At 35.4% G+C, this 13335-nt stretch overlaps 1 protein-coding gene across 2 annotated transcripts in view; it reads right to left on the reverse strand.

The window, feature by feature from the left end:
- The window catches only part of PLXDC2 (plexin domain containing 2), a 232235-nt gene that overhangs the window by 62387 nt on the left and 156513 nt on the right, over nt 1-13335 (reverse strand). The window lies entirely within an intron of this gene.

Consider the following 13335-nt stretch of genomic DNA (forward strand, 5'->3'; position numbering starts at 1 on the left):
TATTTCCTCTAAGGAAAAACAGTCATCTGTGCACTTAAATGGCAGAAAAACCCTGACATTTTAAACAATTTATGCTCTACAAATAAACTTGCATTAAGGCTCATGAACTCCAACTAAACAGAGGGACTAACTTCTTTAAATGCCAAACACAGAGTCTGACTTAAGAATTTTCATTCCTCTGTAGTGTCTGTTCTTAAATTCTATTTATTAAGTTCTTTTTGAAAAATTCTGTGTTACCAACATGATAAGCTAGGCAACTAAATACCTTTACATCATTTAAAGCACACCAGTGTATTCAAAGAACACAGCATTCTAACGTCCAATCTACTAAATCCTAGAATTAAACCACATTGAAGATTCTTTGAATTAAATATCTAAATAACATTTTTTTCTCTTTTGCTAATTGACACAGAGAAACAACAATTAAAAAATGAAAAACATTCACACATAATTACAAGTCATTCATTGACTTTATTAGTCATCATTTTAGAGTAGCCAGCAGTCCTGCCGAAGCATAGTCCATGAAATGCATTTCATTTGTTTCCTGCTTATTGCTACATACTTCTAAAATATCACTGCCTTGAGAACCACTTCCTCATGTTTATTTAGACATTTTAAATAAATACAATTTCATAAAATATTTGTGCTTTATATTATTTCCTAGGTCATGTATGCTTGTATTTTAACACAGTCTTTGGTAGGTCTATAACCTTGAAATCACTGCTTAATAATATTTGAAGATAATAAAACTCTGAAGCCATATTCATGTGTTGCTCCTAGCCTTAATACTTCAGTACTTATTCAACCCTTACGCAATGCTCCCATCTTTACATACAGTTTCCCTTTCAGGTTTTCAATCCTATTTACAGTATAAATGTCACCTTTATAACTAATAATGAGGCAGAACACAATAGGAAAACAAAAAACTTGCTTGTGTTACAACACGTAACTAAGTCAATCAGTGCAGGCAATTAGTAATCAAAGAGTGCATTTCCAAGTGTTTGCTGGTGCAGCTTTACTTTAGACAAAAATGAAAAGCATGAGGTGGATGATAGCTGAGAAGCAGGCAGGCCTTGCATGAAGATCATTCTAATGAGAACTCCAGTCATGCATAGGAACAACTTGAAAAGAAACACAAAGTCATTTCAAATCATCCCAGACATTCAGAAACTGTAGCCACTGTTGAGCATGGACATTTTATCACTATCACTACAATTTAAAGAAAGCAGCAGATGTAAAACTAACTTATTCCTGAATGGAATTCTGAAGAAAATTGGCTAATTTTGACCTAATTTTCTGACAGTGGCAAATGCTCATGGGTTATTAATTTAGTCAGGAGGAATTTTTCAGACCTACAATTTCCTGAATCACTTAATCTCTCCTTTGTACGAAAAGCTGGTAGTACTCTCTTCCAAATCTCTCAAGTACTATATCTAATACGCTCCTAAACATTGGAATGATATCAAATAGGAAAGACTGCTCAGAATACTGTAGGTTTTGCATGTATGTATAAATCTAACAAAAACTAAGGATGGACTGATGCTAAAACCAATTCAAAAATCCATGAGGATGTAGTCCTACTCCTCAAAATGAACAAAAGAACAGTCACAGAAACTATGGGAAATAGATATGTAATAAATATATATTGCTACTAAACTATCAAAACGTATTTTTTCTTGATGCAGGACCTCAGTTGATTTCAAAATGCATATAAGAACTCTTCACTTTGAAATATGCTCTTTATCTGATGCAATTTATAATTTTCAGCAGTAGCTTTCTTGGCTCAGGAAATTTTCTTGGAAAACTTTTCAGATAAAAACTGGTGTACACTGCACTAAAAGAGCACAACTATTTCAGTAGCAGCTTTTGGGTTGGCAAACCATCTCTAACATCTCACTTATGTTTAAACATGATAAAATGGAGCTCTCCCATCACTTCTGTTGGTTATACTAGCCTGTCATTTCAGTAGCTTAAGTGGAATAGCCCTGGATGCACATCATGATGTGAGGGCACAACTGACGAAACAAGTAATCTGAAAATAAGATTAGAACAATATGCACGTAAGCTTTCTGTGGTTTCTTTTTCCTACTCCTTGTTGCACACAAAGTCAGTATCAATTAGGACATTTTTTTATAATGTTTCCCTAGTGTGCAGAATAACAGAATACACACTCAAAGCAGCGCAGACAATGAGGCTGTTGAAATTGCTATTGTGCATCTATAAAGATATGACAAAACATGAGATATGCAGGCAAAATACAAATGAAATATCTATACTGATAATCATCTTCTCTCTCTTCTAAGGCATTGCATGAACAAGTTATGTAACACAGAGACTGCTTTTATATATCTGATGCTACAGTAAACTCGTTTGGTGCTTTAGCATCTAGTTGAATTAGAGCAAAAGTCAGTTTAGATTATAATATTGTGTGTGATTTTTTAAAAAATTACCTAAAATAACTGGTCATATCTTAAAAGCATATACTGAACTATATGCCTCTGTACTTGTGATGAGTACACTCCATGTCAGAAGCTCAGTATTTCTTGAAAATTATGACTCTTTACAATGCTACCAGGTGGGTTGAACTTTGCCAGATGCCAGCTGCCAAACTGGCCATTCTCTCAAAAAGGGAAAAGGTGTTCTGATAAAAAGAAAATTTTCAGGGGAAAAAGGATGACTGCATCTGCTAGAAAAATATAACAAAAATAATGGTGTTAAATAACAGTAATAAAATAAGTCGATGTAGAATTACTCCTTGAAATAGTCATCATATTGCTCTCATAAAAAAGCTATAAAACTGCTTGTTCTACAAAATGATCTCTGCTGGAAATAAGAATATGAGACAGCATTTCTTTTTCTTCCTGAAATACCATAGGATTTAGCAAGAATATGAATACTCTTAACTACTTTGTGTATCCACCAGTAAGCAGTTTGAAACAGACACTAAAAATAGAGATTGACCAAATGTTAGATAATTTTGGCCCATACTTCATTAAAAAAAACCAAAACAAAACAAAACAAAACTACTTATCATTATTTTTGTCATGATAGTATGTGTTGGCTCATGTACATTTTGTACAGAAGCATTCGTATTTCCCATTTACAGACATGAATTTCAGTTTTAAAATCTACAAAGTCTATGTGTTTTAAAAGTTCACCTGCCACATTAGCTGGAACCCAACCATGTCCCAAACCATGTCAGAAAATCTTCAGCAAAGCTGGTTTTGGCATAGAATGTGTTTGAAAATATTGACTCACAGAGAAGATTAGAGAACTGACAAGATGATTCTTGGAACTTAAGAATAAGTGAAAAATAATGCAGTAAAAAAAAAACAGTAAAAGTGTGAGACAAGAACCTGGAGATCAAAACAAATTGTATTTTTTTCTTTCCTATAAAAAGAAAACCTGTCTCATAAAAAATATTAAATATAATAATAAAAACAATTACAGAAAGAAATGACTGTTTTGAAAAATAACTTACTTTCTTATCAGGCAACTAATGTTAAGTGAAACCATACATTAAAAGCCTTATTAATAGTATAAACTGTGATTACTTAGCTGGAAAAGGAACACTCTGCTTGCAGTTAATGAACAATGAAAGGTTTTGCATGAGAGAAACAGTCACTGGGTGAAGGCAGTGCTTCCATTCAAGCATACAGCTCAGTGTGGGTTTACTCAAGTGCCCTTGCAGTATATAAACTAGAAGGCAAATAACAAAGCAGCTTCCAAAACAGCAGAACCAGAAATGGTTTCCATAAGAAGGTAGGCTTCAACCCAGATTACCCAAGGGAAAGCCTACATTTTAGTTTGTGTATTCAAATATGAAACAGGCTTAGCAGAGATGTAATAACACATACACACAGTGAAATGTTTTGCTGAATAGAGGAACTATTTCTTTCAGTTTCTCCCAGTTCATTTTCCTATTTAAATGGGGTGAGTGCATACCACTTCTCATTTTCCTCCAAATCCCTCTGAAAGCTGTTTGTGCAGCCAAGAGAGAAAGCTGCAGCAGAACTGGCAGGAGCTTCCTGATTCTCTAGCCACTTCTGCTTTGGTCTCAGCATAATCAGAGGTTTCTGAGGCAATCTGTCTTGCGATATTTCCTATGACCTCCAAACTACCTCATGGGTAGTGGTGCTTCAACTCCCTCTTTACCATCTTAGACCCAGGGTACTGATCATTTTTGATGGAAATCAGAATCAGCACAAGTACAGTACCATACAGACAAATGTTTTCACAACTCTCACAACTTTAATACCTGGCCTAGTAATTATACATTATGTAAAGACTGACGTTAACTCATCTGAGGATCTACTTCCTAATCCACGATGGAAAAGATACTAAGGCAGAAAAGATAAAAGACTTATCTTGGGCCTATTTAAACAAACAAACAGCAGAACTCTGTAATCAGCTTTGGAGCCAAAAAAGTGCTTTATGCCTGGCTTTTAGTCAAGCAGAGCTGGACATCATTTATCAAGACAAAGAAAAGCTCCTTATAGCTTAGTAGGGAAAACTGATTCACTTGCCATCTTGATGTCTTCACTTGTCAGAGACACTACTGCACCAAAGAAAAAAAGTGGGAAAGTGGATCAAAAATTCTTCCTCAGTGTTCTCCAGTTCACTGACTATGATCATCCATCTAAGATTTCTTTTATTTGCCAGTCACAATCTAAATCTGTTTGTGCAAAGGGAAAACTCCATTTCAAAACCAAACTCATAAAATCTTTCACTATACTAGTATTCATTAAGCCACTTTTACTGTAATAAGACACTGGGGAACACAGTGACCATCTGGTAAAGATATGACCTTGTATACCCAAACAACCAAGATTTCCCCTGAATGCCAGGAAGTTTTAGGAGTGTTGTTACAAAAATAACCATCAGTCAAGATTGATATAAGGTATATGACACCAGCATAAGTCAATAAGGTATGCATTTATGTTTCCAAAGCATCAGTGATGTTCAATTCAATTCTACTACTGAAAAATGCACTTTAAAGCAAATGATTCTCTTCTGTTATTCACCAGCATTTCTGTTCATCTTTTAAAAGATTTTTGTAAAGAAACTTTATTAAAAATTAGCATCTAATAAATATTTATCATTAACTATTAAAGAAAACTAATTTCAAACTTGCAGCACACAAAACAACCAATTTGCAAATACTTCCTCTCTGTTCAAATAAGAGACACAATTATATTTTGTGCCACGTAAATGAGGCTATAAAAAACAGACCCTTCCACACACATTAACACTTCTTCCTGCTCATCTTTTATTAAAAATAAATGTAATTGTTCCAAATAACAGGGAAAGACTCAGCTCTGTTGCTGCTACTCTTCTCCAGAGAGATAAAACATTACTACTTCAAATGCATCTTCTCATTAAGTTAGAAGGCATTTGTTTAGACTAACTGTACAAAGATATTATTGAACTAGTTACTACATTGGTTTAACCCCCTTCTTATACTTAATTTGCCTTAGTGTAATTATAAACAACATCATAGAATTTAAGTGAAAATAACCAGATCGAGTCCCTAAACTGGAAGACGGTATTTGAGCATTATTAACTAGCACAATTATTGCCTTGTCTGTAGCTGCTGAGAATAATTGCAAAATTTGACATGCATTTTAGCTATAGGATGATTCTGTTGTCCTATTGGATGTTTCTGACTATCGCTTATTTTTTTGTCTTACCTTCTTTCATCTTCTATGCAGTTACAGTAAACATTTGATCTGTCTGTCTTCGTTGCTGGAATTACACCACTAAAGAACGCAGAAGACACTTTTATGTTCAGGGGAAAAAAATGGCAAGATGGAGCAGGGGGGAAATAAAATGGATCAGAAATCGTGTTGCTCACATATTTAACTGATGAGCCTGACAAACACTGCATCAGTGTTTAAAGTGCAGCCCCCAAAACACTGCACTGCATGTTAAATGTGTTTTCATTGAGTTTTTCCAGATATTTCTCCATCAGCTGTTTCATGATTAAGCAAATTCAAGAATACGCTATAATTTTACACCCCTAAAATATACCAGAATAATGAATTCTAGAAACAGATAGTGTCATATATTTTCACAAGCTGCCCTATATATTAATATTTCTTCAACACTTCACTGAAGTAAGCTTTAAGTAATGCCATTTATTCCCAAATGGCTAATTTATTATTGTGGAATATTGTGGAAGAATGTTAGCATCACGATAATTGCACTAAGATTACAGTATAATTAAAGGATAACAACATCTACATATCCTTCAGACAATCCATGAAAGTTAAATACCTTAATGGGCTTACAATATCAGTGTATAAATGTACCACTCTCATGCTATTTTATATTTTTTTACACCCTGCTGGGAAAAATGAATTAGGGACAGATTAAACGGATTTTTTGGCTTTGCTTTTCCTTGACTAAACCGAATGCACTAACCCTCTTCTTTCAGCCTGAAAAGTGGGCTATCTGAAAGCTAAACCCAAGAAGGTATAAATATAAAACTTTTCTTATTTTTGTAACCTTACAAGGATTTCTTATGTGTAATTACTTAAGAGAAAAAAGAATAGCCAGTCAGAATCCTCATATTCTTGGCTGTACTTTTATACTACCTTATCTAGATCAGAAGATTAGTTTCTCTACATTATTTTCCCTTCCTCTTTGTTAGTACTGAATGTATTATCTGGAAAAATTGAGAATGTGTAATGCATGTCACCCAGTAAATGGCAATGTGTTTCTTGTTTGCTGCCATTTCCCAGTTATTCATGACTGTTGCAAAAAGTATATGATCTGGTGGAATATAACCCATTCTAATGACTATCCCACATTCATTTGAGCAAAGGAACTTGGGGGTTTTTGTTTCAATAAAGATTTCTCATCTGACATGCCACGTAACATCCATTGTCAGGAGGTTGTTAGATATCACTAGGAAGAACAGGGAAGCAATATGAGCACTTGTAAGGACACCATTATGGACTACAAGTAATCCTCAATGATGTATCTGTTTGTATGTTTTTAATAACTCCAAACTATGAATTCTTTCAAGTTAAGGAGAAACAAACCTAAAGATAACTTAGAGTCTAATGCCTTGTATCAGTTCCTGATCAAAAGCATACTTCCCCAGAGAAAATTCTTGGACAGAGGCATGAAATACAGTATCTACTCAGTGAAATACTGCCACACGATATCTCCCAAGTGCCTCTTCACTCTAGCCAAACAGAGACAACCGCTGTTCCTAGACAGGCTGGAACCAGAGAAAAGAGGACGGTGGGAGGATTATCTTGCTTAGGCTGAATATCTTAGCGGCTGTATCATTGTAGTAACCTTGGTATTGCTAAATCTTGGTATGAGACTTGAATAGAACTGTTGGGAAATCTAATTTTTCACTCAATTTCTGGTATACATCTCCACTGGTTGGATAAAATATTTTCATATCTGTACAGATGTCATAAATAAAATGTCTGTATGGAACTAGGGAAAGTGGTATTTTGAGGTTTTAAAACATTAAATAAATAAATAATAATAATAAGGTTCATCTTTGAATAAAACTCTCATGGTATCAAACTTGAAAATACTTGAAATCTTTTGTTGCTGTGTCTTTTCTCCCATACTACCACTCCTAACATCCTACCCATCTATGTGCACTCCAGTTCCTTGTTTGTCCATCATGTTTGTTCACATTGGGCACAATGTTTAGAGAAGTGAGGCAGTATGGACTTTCTCAGGCAGGACTAATTAGCAGTGAAGATACATCTCAGAACATGAAAACAGAGGAGGACATTTATCTGTGCCTTGGGCTTCAGGAGAGCAAGGCCATGCGTGCCTGGTGCCCAATTCCCACCTGGTTTCACAATTCACAGGCATATTGTTGTGGTCTCTTGTTACACTCTTTATCCGCTCTCTGAAAGGACCCCTTGAACACAGCTGTTGTAAGGAAGTAGCAGACAGCTCTGCCCCTTTCCATGACTTCACCCTAGTGATCAAAACTGGGTGCACTACTTCTCATATCTCCCTGAGCAATTTGTCTCCTCTCTTTGTGAACGTCTGCCAACATGACTGTCACTACCAAACCAAAACGCATTTGTCTCCTACCTTCCTTCAGATATTTATAAGCATTAATCATATCCCTTCTTAGTCTTCTTTTCCCCAGGTTGAACAGACCCTTTTAAAACCAGTTCTTAATTTACCAGTTTTACCAACTCTTAATTTATGATACTGTTCTACTATATGGAAGATGCATATCATGCAGCATACACTTCACTGATTATAAATGTTGGTCACTTAATCATATGGTAAGTTACAGGCAGAAGTAGGATATCTGTGGTAAATACCATGTAATTATAGGGTACATAAATGGTGATCCCTGTGATCCCTGTCTCCTAAACCAAAGTGCATGTTACCACATAATTATGTTTAAACTTACTTGCCAAGAAAAAGAAATTTTGTTTCTGCCCAAAGAACATATGCTAGTTCTTTTCAATATTATGGAAAGTAACTGTAGCCCCAGGACTTCTCATGCATCCAAAAGATATAAGCTGTGGCAGGGCAGCTAGAAGATTACTCTTAATGTCTTAGACAGTCCTAGACAAACATCAACTGTAATGACAATAAGGCAGTTCCAATATTGAGTGGTGGAAAATATCTGTATGCTCCATAAGACAGAATAGGAAGCTTTTCTCATAAGACATCAGCTATAGAAAAGAGGAAATATTTTTTTTCCATGAGCATTTTAGCCAATTCCTTTTGGATGAATAATGAAGGAGAGAGCAATGGATTAAACCCACAAGATTCAAGAAGAAAATTTTACCTCCCAGGAAACGTCAGCAGGCAAAATAAAGTCTTGTGCACATTCTATTTTTTTTATATACAATGAAGTTCCTTAAGGTTTGAATTCAGGAAGCATGCACAGGCAGATGTGGAAACAAAACTGCTTTCAGTTACCACCTGCATGCACAGTTGTCTTCATTGTTGGAGGTCATGAATGGCAACAGAGGAAAAATGGAGAACCTATGAATTTTTTTTTTACTTCATTTAGCTTGCGCAAAAAAATTGCAGACTATTTATTTCCCTTGAAAGTACATAAAAATATGATTTGGCATTCTCCTGGCTGCTACCATAACTGCCACAGCTGCTTCAGGGAACTCATCACATTTACTCTCATCCAAAAGCTGCTGTTTTCACAAGTTGCTATTGGAATGGCTATGGTGAAATAAACTATCTTTCCCACCAAAGCAACAGAGAGATTATCAGAAAATAAGCCAGAACTTTTATCACCTGCAGATAATGCAAGAGGACTGTGGACTAGGTTTAAATCACAGTAAGGCAGGCAAGGAGGCAAACAGGAATATCACCATAAAGTGGTTTAAAACAGCACAACTAACAATGACACATTGGAAAAAAACAACAGCTTAGAGCTGCAATTCCCTGGAACTACCTCTATCTTTCAGATTGATGTTAGTAAGGCATAACAGGAACAAAAAAAAAAACAAAAAAACCAAACAACAAGAAAACAAACAAACAAAAACAAACAAACAAAACAAAGCAAAAAGGATAAGGTCTATGCTACAACAAATTAACAGCTTTTTGAGAAAATTGTCTCTTGATGTTGCTCTATCTCTGAAAAGAGATTTTTCCCACACAATCCACACTACTGGGTGTTGCCACTGTGGGAATCTTCAGAAGGAAGTTTAAAACATGTATTTCATAGAATTTTAAAGGTTAGAAAAGAACTCTATTTGTAATAGTGTTATTTATTTGTCCTGTGCAGAACAATATTGGAGTGTGCTATATATGTATCTGTTTACAGGTATAGTCATCCTCATGGTAGAGATGATTAAGTTACTGCATACTATACAAAATATTTAAAAAAATAAGCAGAAAAGATAGAACATAAAACTGTTTGAATCACATGTGCAAATTGAAGCCACATCTACTGATACATCAGGCTTTACTGATGAAACAAGTAAATGAATCTAGTGATAGAAAGAGCTAATTGAGTACATTCTAAAATGTTCATTCTTTGAGTATCATATTTATTTTTTCAGAATACGTAATCTCATTTGGTAAGATATGAATGCAATTGTTTTTTTAAAAGATGAAGAGGAATAACTTCAAGATTTTTTCTTGATAAGATCTTTGTCAAGAAATTAAGAAAAAATTTCAAATGTCCTGCCTGATAGACATTTTGGAGCACTTAATAAAAAAGAAACTTCTCATACCTGAACATTAGTGCTATTTATTCTTTGCAAATCTGCTCACACAATTGATTGCCCATCCTCTTTGGGTTTCAGGACTCAGTTGAAAAGGTATTACAGGGCACTGTGTTCTCCAGCATTCACTGGACTACCTCATTTTAAAAGCCACAGACTGCTTTCCTTCAAAACCATTGCAGAACATTCAGCATTTCTCTCTTGGATGTTTTCAACCTGACAAGACACTACAGTAATATCAGTAAGATGGAAAACTATGGCTGAGCATAATATATAAATGGAGATAGAAACACTTAGAAATGCTCTTATTTTGTATTTATATTCAGTGGAATTGAATCTGGAAAAGACAGGACATATGTAATCAAGAGGAAAAAAATATTGTCTGGGCCTACAGCTGCAACTTTAGGTAGAGATGTAATGCTTAAGTGGTCTGTAGAGTCGGTGTTTGTTTGCATCATTATAAACAGTGCTTGTGGGGAGAGCTTAAAACACCCATACAAATGCCACTTCTGTCAGTGCTTTGTCTCTGTGCACAGAAGTTGCAGGTCATATTCAGTTGTTTATTCATTGGAACTGTAATTGCTTTCAAAACATGCACACTTTATGGTGGCTTCTGAAAGAAGGCAATTTGGCTCTTATCATGGGATTAATGATACATGCACTGAAGACAATAATAAGATAGGAAAAAGTACACATAGCTACATAGAACATCTGAGCTATCTATGCTGACAAGTGAGATGAAGAACACACCAAAGCTATGAGTAGGTTTATAAATCAACATTAAGGACACAGAAGCTTTCTGCTTCTTGACATAAAACTGGATCTGTGAGCACGGTGAGAAGTTTGGATGCTACCAGGAATATGATAAAGCAAATATTCTGTGGATAAACCTTTGTTGGTTTTTTTTTTTTTTTTTCAGATCTCTAGTTAGTAGTATTATATGCTGGGAAAAACAACAACAACAACAACCAAGAAACAAAAACCAAAACAAAACATGAAAGAAGCTCTAGTATATTAGGAAAACTATAGAGCAGAAGTTTGAGAATAGTCTGAAGGAGATTCAGGCAATGATGGTGCAAAAGGACTCATTAAGGAGAAAAGAGGGTTAAACCAGTAGCTAGAACCTCTTCCACACCTTGTTATTCTGCAAGATTCTAAGGACTCAATAAACCATGATAAGAGATTTTCTCCAGCAATGTCTGCCACATTGAGCTTTGGCCCTACTGAGCTTCATTGCGTCCAAACGTACCAAAAAGTTTGAGACTCTACATCTGTCATGCCATAAGGGCTTCATCAGAATTGTAATGTACAGCTCAGCACAGCTCATTCCCCGGAGAAGACCACAGCTTGGGAGCCCACTATTCTGGATGTAGACATTTTACATCTTTCCTGGATGGTCTCTCTGGCTTATAATGGCAATACTGCATTGTTTATCTGCTTTTAAAATTCATCACGGACATAAAGATACATAAAACCATCCTTTTAGAGTCTTTACACAAATTCTGACATTAAGCAGAAATGTAAGATCTCAAAAAGCAGAACAAAGAATTTCTACCAATGTAACTGATGTGACTTACATTGATTCTATGCAAACAATGCATGCTGATAACTAAGATCAGAAAAGCTCTAAAGAGGGTACCATCCTGTAAGTGCAACTGTGTACAGAGTTGTATTGTGCTGCTCCTTTTCCTTCCACAGCTGCCCAAAGGAAAGGCTGAAACAGGACCATCCTGGCTGCACACTAACCCAAGTAGGAGAGCATCATGGCTGGTTGCTTTCTCTGAAACTCTGATTACTCTCAGAAGTGAAAAGCTTTGTCCTTTCTATCATCCTGAAAAAACTTTCTTCAAAACCCCATCACAGAATGGATCTCCATGCACCAGTACTGATGTTTAGCACCAGATCCTATGCTTACTCCAGAATACAAACCCACTACGTGTCTACAATCTTGAAAGAGTAATGGTAATAACATCATGCTACAGCCTTTTTGCCTCCAAAACCAGAATCCTGCTTCCCTATTAGAAGCTTCCCCCATTGAAGTTCAATGTACAGACCAATATCTGTACCAATATCAGCTAGTAGAAGCAATTGTTGGGAGATGCCTGAATGAAACTGCTTCACAACGTTGGTTTTTTGCGTACAAATGACAAAATGTTACTACCACCACACAGTGCGCATCAGATAAAACCAGCAAAAAACCTGATACATCCACTTGAGAAGCATCTATCTTGATAGTGGCTGAAGCACAGAGAACACACAGAAAAATACTCACACTCTGATATATCCTAAGACAGTATTGTTGAACTCCCAAGTTAGCAAAGTGAAACACAATTCATAGAAGATCCCTGACTGTCTTAGCAAGAAAATTCATCATGAAATCTATTTTAATCATTGACAAGTTTTCTTCCTAGATATCCCAGGAAAAATTTTGCCCGTCTCTGACAAAAAGCTGGAATCCCTTTTACATTTACCACTTGAAAATGTTATTTTTGAATACAAATTAGCCCTTATTCACAGAATCACAGAATTGCAGGGGCTGGAACGGAATTACAATAGGAAAGGGAATTATGAGAGGTGGTATGATTTACCAAAGTACTCCCTGATTTTTCTTCATTTTAGTGCTGATTGTGGAAGGAATTTAAGATACCATAACTGAAGACTTAGTCCTAAGCAGAGTAGCACTCACTATTCATTTGCACATATCTTAAATTTTCACTGCTACCGATCCATTTGTGCTCAAATTAAAGTTTGCGTTTTCTGTCAGTTCTCACAACGTCACAAGTCAAATTCTTTCACTTTGTCATTCTTGTCTGAGCAGATCTTTCCTAAGACACTCACTCTAACCTCTTAAATATTTAGTCTATAATGAAGTCTTCTCTTCTTTCTAAAGGCTGCACGTACTCAACATTTTGGGCCTTTTCTGATGAAGTGGTCTTCTGATGTCCAAGTTAACATTGTAATCTTTTCTACAACTGGCAGTCTGCAAGAAATTTCTGAGCTTCATCTAATTTTAACTAAGTTTCTGAGAGATTTTTTCTAAAATAGTAGAACAAGGGAAAATATTTAATAAAAATATTTAATATTTAATCAAAAATATTTAATGCTCATTTCTCCTGCATAAAATATTACTGAATGTAACTAG

Source organism: Meleagris gallopavo, chromosome 6, assembly GCF_905368555.1.
Source record: "Meleagris gallopavo chromosome 6, MGAL_WU_HG_1.1, whole genome shotgun sequence".
Classification (NCBI taxonomy): Eukaryota; Metazoa; Chordata; class Aves; order Galliformes; family Phasianidae; genus Meleagris; species Meleagris gallopavo.